Raw genomic sequence first — 6,000 nt, 5'->3', positions numbered from 1 at the left:
TCCTGTTGTATGAAGATGCACTGATTCAGCAATAATTGAACCTTGAACACTTCATAAACATCTCTTGGGAGACTGCAAGAACAGCCAATAAAGTCAGCTGCAAGTTATTAAAGAAAGAGCTCTACCGAGGACAGTGTTCCTTAGTTGCAGATCACATGGGGAAAGAGAGCGGTAATGGCTGGCCATCATGGACTTTCTGTCTGGCGGAAACACTTCACATTGTAAGTTTTCTGAAGGTAGCAGCTATGAAGCAATAGCATGGTCTCTTCTAATGTGGTGTAAGATTGCTTAACCAAAGCCATAGTCTGTTGGCTCTGTTACACAGTATATAACAGTATTGCTTTAGAAATGCATTACTTTCAGTGCAGAGGAGATCCAGCATGCTCTATAAATTCAATGTACGCAGCTCTCTGGAAGGCAGTCATCATTGTGGTGGAAGCCATTTAGACATCCAGGACATGGCACACTGTAAACAATGGAGTTGGGGCACTGGGGCAAACCTAAAACTTAGGAAAATCACTCTAGGCTCCTCAGTGTCCATGCTGAGTACCTAGGCTCTTTCTTGTCATTTTCAAATGTGAGTGTCAAAAGATACAGTAGGCACCTAATTCCATATGCAGGCACATAAATAAGTACCCTGCCTTTCAGAGGTCCTGTGCACCAACAGCTCCCGTTATATTCGGGAGATGCAGAGTTCTGATATGATGGAAGGTTCTTTATTTAATGGAACCGGGGATGGATCAGCCGCTCCATTCCTGCAAGTGGAGCACACTCAGCTCAAACAAATCTTCCCTAGAGGGTACAGAAAGAGCAAGTACAGACTCTGTGGTGTTAATCCTCTTTCTTGGAGCACCACAGAATCCCCAGCAATGGAACTCCATGGTATGAGGACTCTGCAAGACTTTTTGGGAGGTAGGGGAGAGTGAGAGGAGCCACATCTTCAAAATTCTCCCATCCTGAGACTATGTATATCCCAGCATGTATCAGACCTGTGTTAATGTCACTGATTGAAATGGCATTAACTTAGGCTCCAGGCCTGCACTCCTTCAATAAGGTATAAAGGTAAGAAGGAAAGCAGTTGCACAGATGATGGGATCTTGCAGGAGTCCTGTTGCCAGGTGGGACGGGGTCAAAGGAGTTGCATGGAGGGACATTTTCTTCAACTGATCACCAGGACTTATGACGTTGGGAGGAAGCCTACCATGCCTCCTCCATGGGCCTCTTCTCTCAAAGGGAAGATATGATGGAAACTCTGGGCGGTAACTCACAGGAGGTTTCATGGACCTTTTACCCTTCTCCTGTGGGTCTTTCCATGAGAGGGTACGATTTAACCATGCACACTTTAACATTCAGCATGACAATGACCATGGGACTTCCTCCCTCTGTGAGTGCCCACTAGTCTGAAATCTTGTTAGACTCATGAAATATTTCACAGTAGGAGAAGCTTTTAAAACAAAACAAAAAAGAAAATGAACTGGATCCACCATGCCAATACCTTATCATTGCCTTGTCGTTTGTGTCTAACCTGATTACCTTTAACAATGGCAACACACACTCTAGTTGAGTAATAAAGGCTGTAATTCATGGCCCACTCCGATCTGCAGATCCCCACCCCATTTGATCTCCTGTATGCTCCAATGTAGGCTCTTTGGGAGCCACTTAATAAATGAAAATGGCCACCGGGGTGCCACAGACACTCTGCATCCTGGATTGGCACAGACAGTTTCATGGCAAGCAATCGTCTTGAAAATGGGCACAGTGCAGATGGCTGCAAGCAGCTTTGCACTCGGAACACACCATATATCAGAGAAGCTAACAGCTCTATGAAAGGCTTGCTCATATGGCTTCAGAAACGTGGATATTCATGCCATTCTCTCTACAGGACAGCCAAGCAATTGCAGGGTGAAACAAAACAGAGCTAAAATGGGGAGACCAGGCACTCTGATTAGCACATTGGGGGAAGGGAGGTTCTCTTGTCCAGATGCAATCAAACCATAACATAGATCGGGGTGGCCAAACTTACTGACCCTCTGAGCCACATACAATAATCTTCAGAAGTTCGAGAGATGGGCACATCTCCTGGGGCTTGGGGTTTCAGCCCTGCAGTGGGGTGGTGGGGCTAAAGTCTTCTGCCCTGTGGGGCAGGGGGTGTCGGGGCTGAAGCCCCCAGACCCAGCAGGTGTGCCCCACAGGGCTGAAGCCCTAAGCCCTGGCAGGCGCCTCCCACAGGGCTGAAGCCCCTAGACCTCCCTCCCTGCTGGACAGAAGTCCGTAGCCAGGCCACAAGGCAGAAGACCTGAGCTCCTCCCATCCCACAGCCCCCCTGTCTGCTAGGCAGAGAATGCGGGGGGGAAGGGAGCTCTACAAGCCACACTTTAACTGTAAAAGAGCCCCATATGGCTCGTAAGCTGTGGTTTGGCCACCCCTGACATAGATACTGAAAACTCCAAGAACTAGCCCCATCCTCTGTCTGGCGGTATAAGGAGAGACTGTTATAGAGAATCAAACTCACTTTATTACAGCTGCCAAACAAGAAACACTCCATGCTCTGAGGAATCCAGGTAGATTAAAGCAGACACCATACAATCACTTTTCCCTTCTCTTTAATTAAGGATAAATTTCCAGTTACTTTGTATGGCAGAGATTTTATGTGGAGGGACAAGGAAAGACATGAACTACAGGGCCTGGGATGGTCTTGATTTACTCACCCTCCATTTAATATTTTAAAAATATATAGGCCCTTGAATTCAGATTTCTAGAGAGAGGGTGAATGACCGCTTCCTTTGCCCAACCTGCCTGCCAATCAGCAGGAAATACCCGCCAGCACATGGTGGCCTGTGGCCCTTCAGAGCTTCTTGGGGATGTCCAGGCTAGAAAATCCCTTTCTAAATTTCCTTATGTGTTCCTTTGGTGTATGTGCTCTTTGTCCTTAAGTTTGAGGCATATGGATATACAAGCCCAGTGCTTTGACCTCATGGGTAAATGCTTTACACAGCCTTCTGGTTTCCTACCGCTTCTCTACCTAAGGAAATGAACATGTTTGCTTAATTTTGGTATTCCCTTTTTGTTGGATGTACTGGGAAGAAAGGAAGTGTGGTTGCAGTGAAAAGTTATCTGCCCTATGTGAGATGGTAACAGAGGGAGAGGTAAGGTTTTAATTTTTTTTTCTCCCTGTATGAGTATAGTCTATGAAGCAGATTTAGAAGGCCAGTTCCCTTGAGACTCATGTAAATAATGCAGGATATAGCTTTGTAAATGTCCCCATTTAGCCATGATGTCATCTACTTTTAGCCATAAAGACCTGGTGTAAATCAGACAGTGATATCCCTGAGGAGTGGAGGGCATGGAGACTATGATCTTCAAGGCAGTAGGAGGTGAACAGCAAAGGCTGCTGTCAGAGGAGATAATATTATAGCTCAGTTTCCTCCAGGCTTTTATGCAGGTAGGCAGTGGGTGTGAAGTGGGCATAAGGATTGTTCAGTTCATATAAGGGACAATGCAGAATGGCAACTCCTGAACCTTGGGAGTGCAAGTGCTGCTCCATTGTTATTCCCCGGGGGCACATGGTACCCCAAGAGGGGGAAGCAGAAGACAGGCCCGTTCCCCATCCCTTCTGTCAGCAGCAGAGACAGCCACCCCATTGTGGGAGAAAGCTGCACTCCACATAGACATGCAGCTATAGATCTGTGCGCCCTGGCACTCTAGGAGGCCTGACTGAGGCAGAATTCCTGTCAAAGCTCCTCCAAGGCCAGTGGCGTTCCACCATGCCCTACCCTCAACCAAGGGCTGTGCTTGAACACCATGCTCTGATTCCTAATGAGTTACCGGTAAGTACGGATGAAATAGATTGGATAACACAAGAACTGACCCAGATGAAACCATTTCTGTGGTTCTGATGTGTTGGGATAAGGTTGGGTTTTTTTAAATATTGTTTTCCCACATGCTGCTGATGCCTCTGCATTTCCCAGTCCTGACCAGAAGTGGAAAGTCCAAGATCCAATGGGAAAGTTTGCTCTTGTGGTCTCTGGCTTGACTACAAATACAAAATATGGGAAATCTTGCAAGATATTTGATTTGGTTAGGAGTGCAAATTATTTATTTTTTGCCCAGATCCACTTCTGCAATCAAGTGATAAACTGGGACTGACCAGCAGATTGTTTACAGTACATTTTCTGCCTCAGAAAATTGATAAGAGTGTTTATTTATTATTGCCAGTATTCCCTTCCCCACACGGTTTGATTCAATGGCCAATTTTCATGCAGAGTATTTTTAAAGGTCAAATTGTCCATTTAAAAAGTAAATCGCCTTGTAAGTATTTCTGAGGTGGTTATTTCCCATATCCTTTCCCAAAAGGGAAAGATATCAGATTTGCTTCTGGAAGAAGCTCTACTCTTCTCTTTAGGTTCATTCTTCTGCCAACTAAACTTACTGAGATGGTACTTGGTTTATGACCTTACAGGCTCAACTACCACTGAGTCAGGGCTGGCTCTAGGCACCAACAAAACAAGCAGGTGCTTGGGGCGGCACATTTCTAGGGGTGGCATTCTGGTGCCGGCCATCGTAGGCACCGACTCCGTGGCATGAAGAAAAAGTGCCCCTGCTGCCCCAGCTTGCCTCCGCCTGCTCTCCTGAGTGCGCCGCCGCCACTCTGCTTCTCCCCCCTCCCTCCCAGGCTTTCCGGGCGCAAAACAGCTGTTTCGCGCAGCAAGGCTGGGAGGGAGGAGAAGCCAAGCGGCGGAGCGCTCGGGGGAGGCGGCAGTGGTGGAGCGGAGGTGAGCTGGAGCGGTTCCTCTACCCTCCCCGTTACTTCCTGTGCCCCCCCCCCGGTTACTTCCTGCGCCCCCCCACTCTAGCTCACCTCTGCTCCGCCTGCTCCCTTGAATGTGCCGCTGCTCCGCTTCTCCCCCGTCCCTCACCTGAGAGGGAGGCGGGAGAAGCAAAGCGGTGGCGCGCCCGGGGGAGCAGGTGGAGCGGAGGTGAGCTAGGGCAGGAGGTAGCGGGGGTGTGTGTGCAGGAAGCAATGGGGGGGAATGCGGCACCCCTGGGGGAAGAGACGGGGCCGGGGATTTGGGGAAGGAATTTGGAAGGGGCAGAGTTGGGGCGGGGCTGGGGGCGGGGTGGGGGCACGAAAAAAAGGGGGGACGGCCAAAAATTTTTTTGCTTGGGGCAGCAAAAATCCTAGAGCCGGCCCTGCACTGAGTTCAATAGGAGCAGGACTGGGTCCCATCACCATTTTGTTGCTGGAAAGCCCCAAACTGCCTTTGCTCACCTCAGACTTTCAAAACTTCACTAGTGAAGAAAAAGGATCATAATCCCCTGCCAATGTGTCACCTCTTCTCAAAAGTAGCAAAGAGCCAGAGCTTTCTTACATCTATAAAACACTGTCTGGGATTATGTAAAAGATCCCAAAAATAGGAAAAATCCCCCACAAAAAATTCTCCCCTGTATTGAATCAATGCCAAGCAGTCAGTCATCTTACAAACAAGTTTTTCAGGCATTGTGTTATCAGTCATTGAAAAGAACTGGGAAGATGACAAGAATACACGTAGACAGATCTGGTTAAAATAACTCCTTAAACTTTGAGTCCACATCTCCATTTCCTTGCACTTGCATGGTATCATCTCAGCTGCTTTGGGACTGCATTGTCAATAAGGAGGATGGCACTAGCTCCTTGGAATATTAAGAAAACGAATTTCAAATATGATCAGTAACCCACTGCAATGAAATTTGTAGTTCCAGGAAGCTAAGCTATTCTCCCTGTTACATATCTTTGAATGAATGGCTGCAGTTCATTCCCAATATGAGGGTGCACCCAAAACTTCTAATGAAGTCAATGGGAACTGCAGATGCAATTTATATGCCTACATATGGATTTAGATTATTAATTTTAGAAACTCAAGTTTGAAAATTTTGACCTCAGCCTATAATGAAACCAAAGATCTCTCTTTATTTGTAAATGATTTGTCAGGAATGCATATGTGCGGGGTTTGGGGGGAAACC

This window comes from Chrysemys picta, chromosome 1 (assembly GCF_011386835.1).
Source record: "Chrysemys picta bellii isolate R12L10 chromosome 1, ASM1138683v2, whole genome shotgun sequence".
NCBI classification, from domain to species: domain Eukaryota; kingdom Metazoa; phylum Chordata; order Testudines; family Emydidae; genus Chrysemys; species Chrysemys picta.
Note: the sequence above shows the minus strand (reverse complement) of the source record.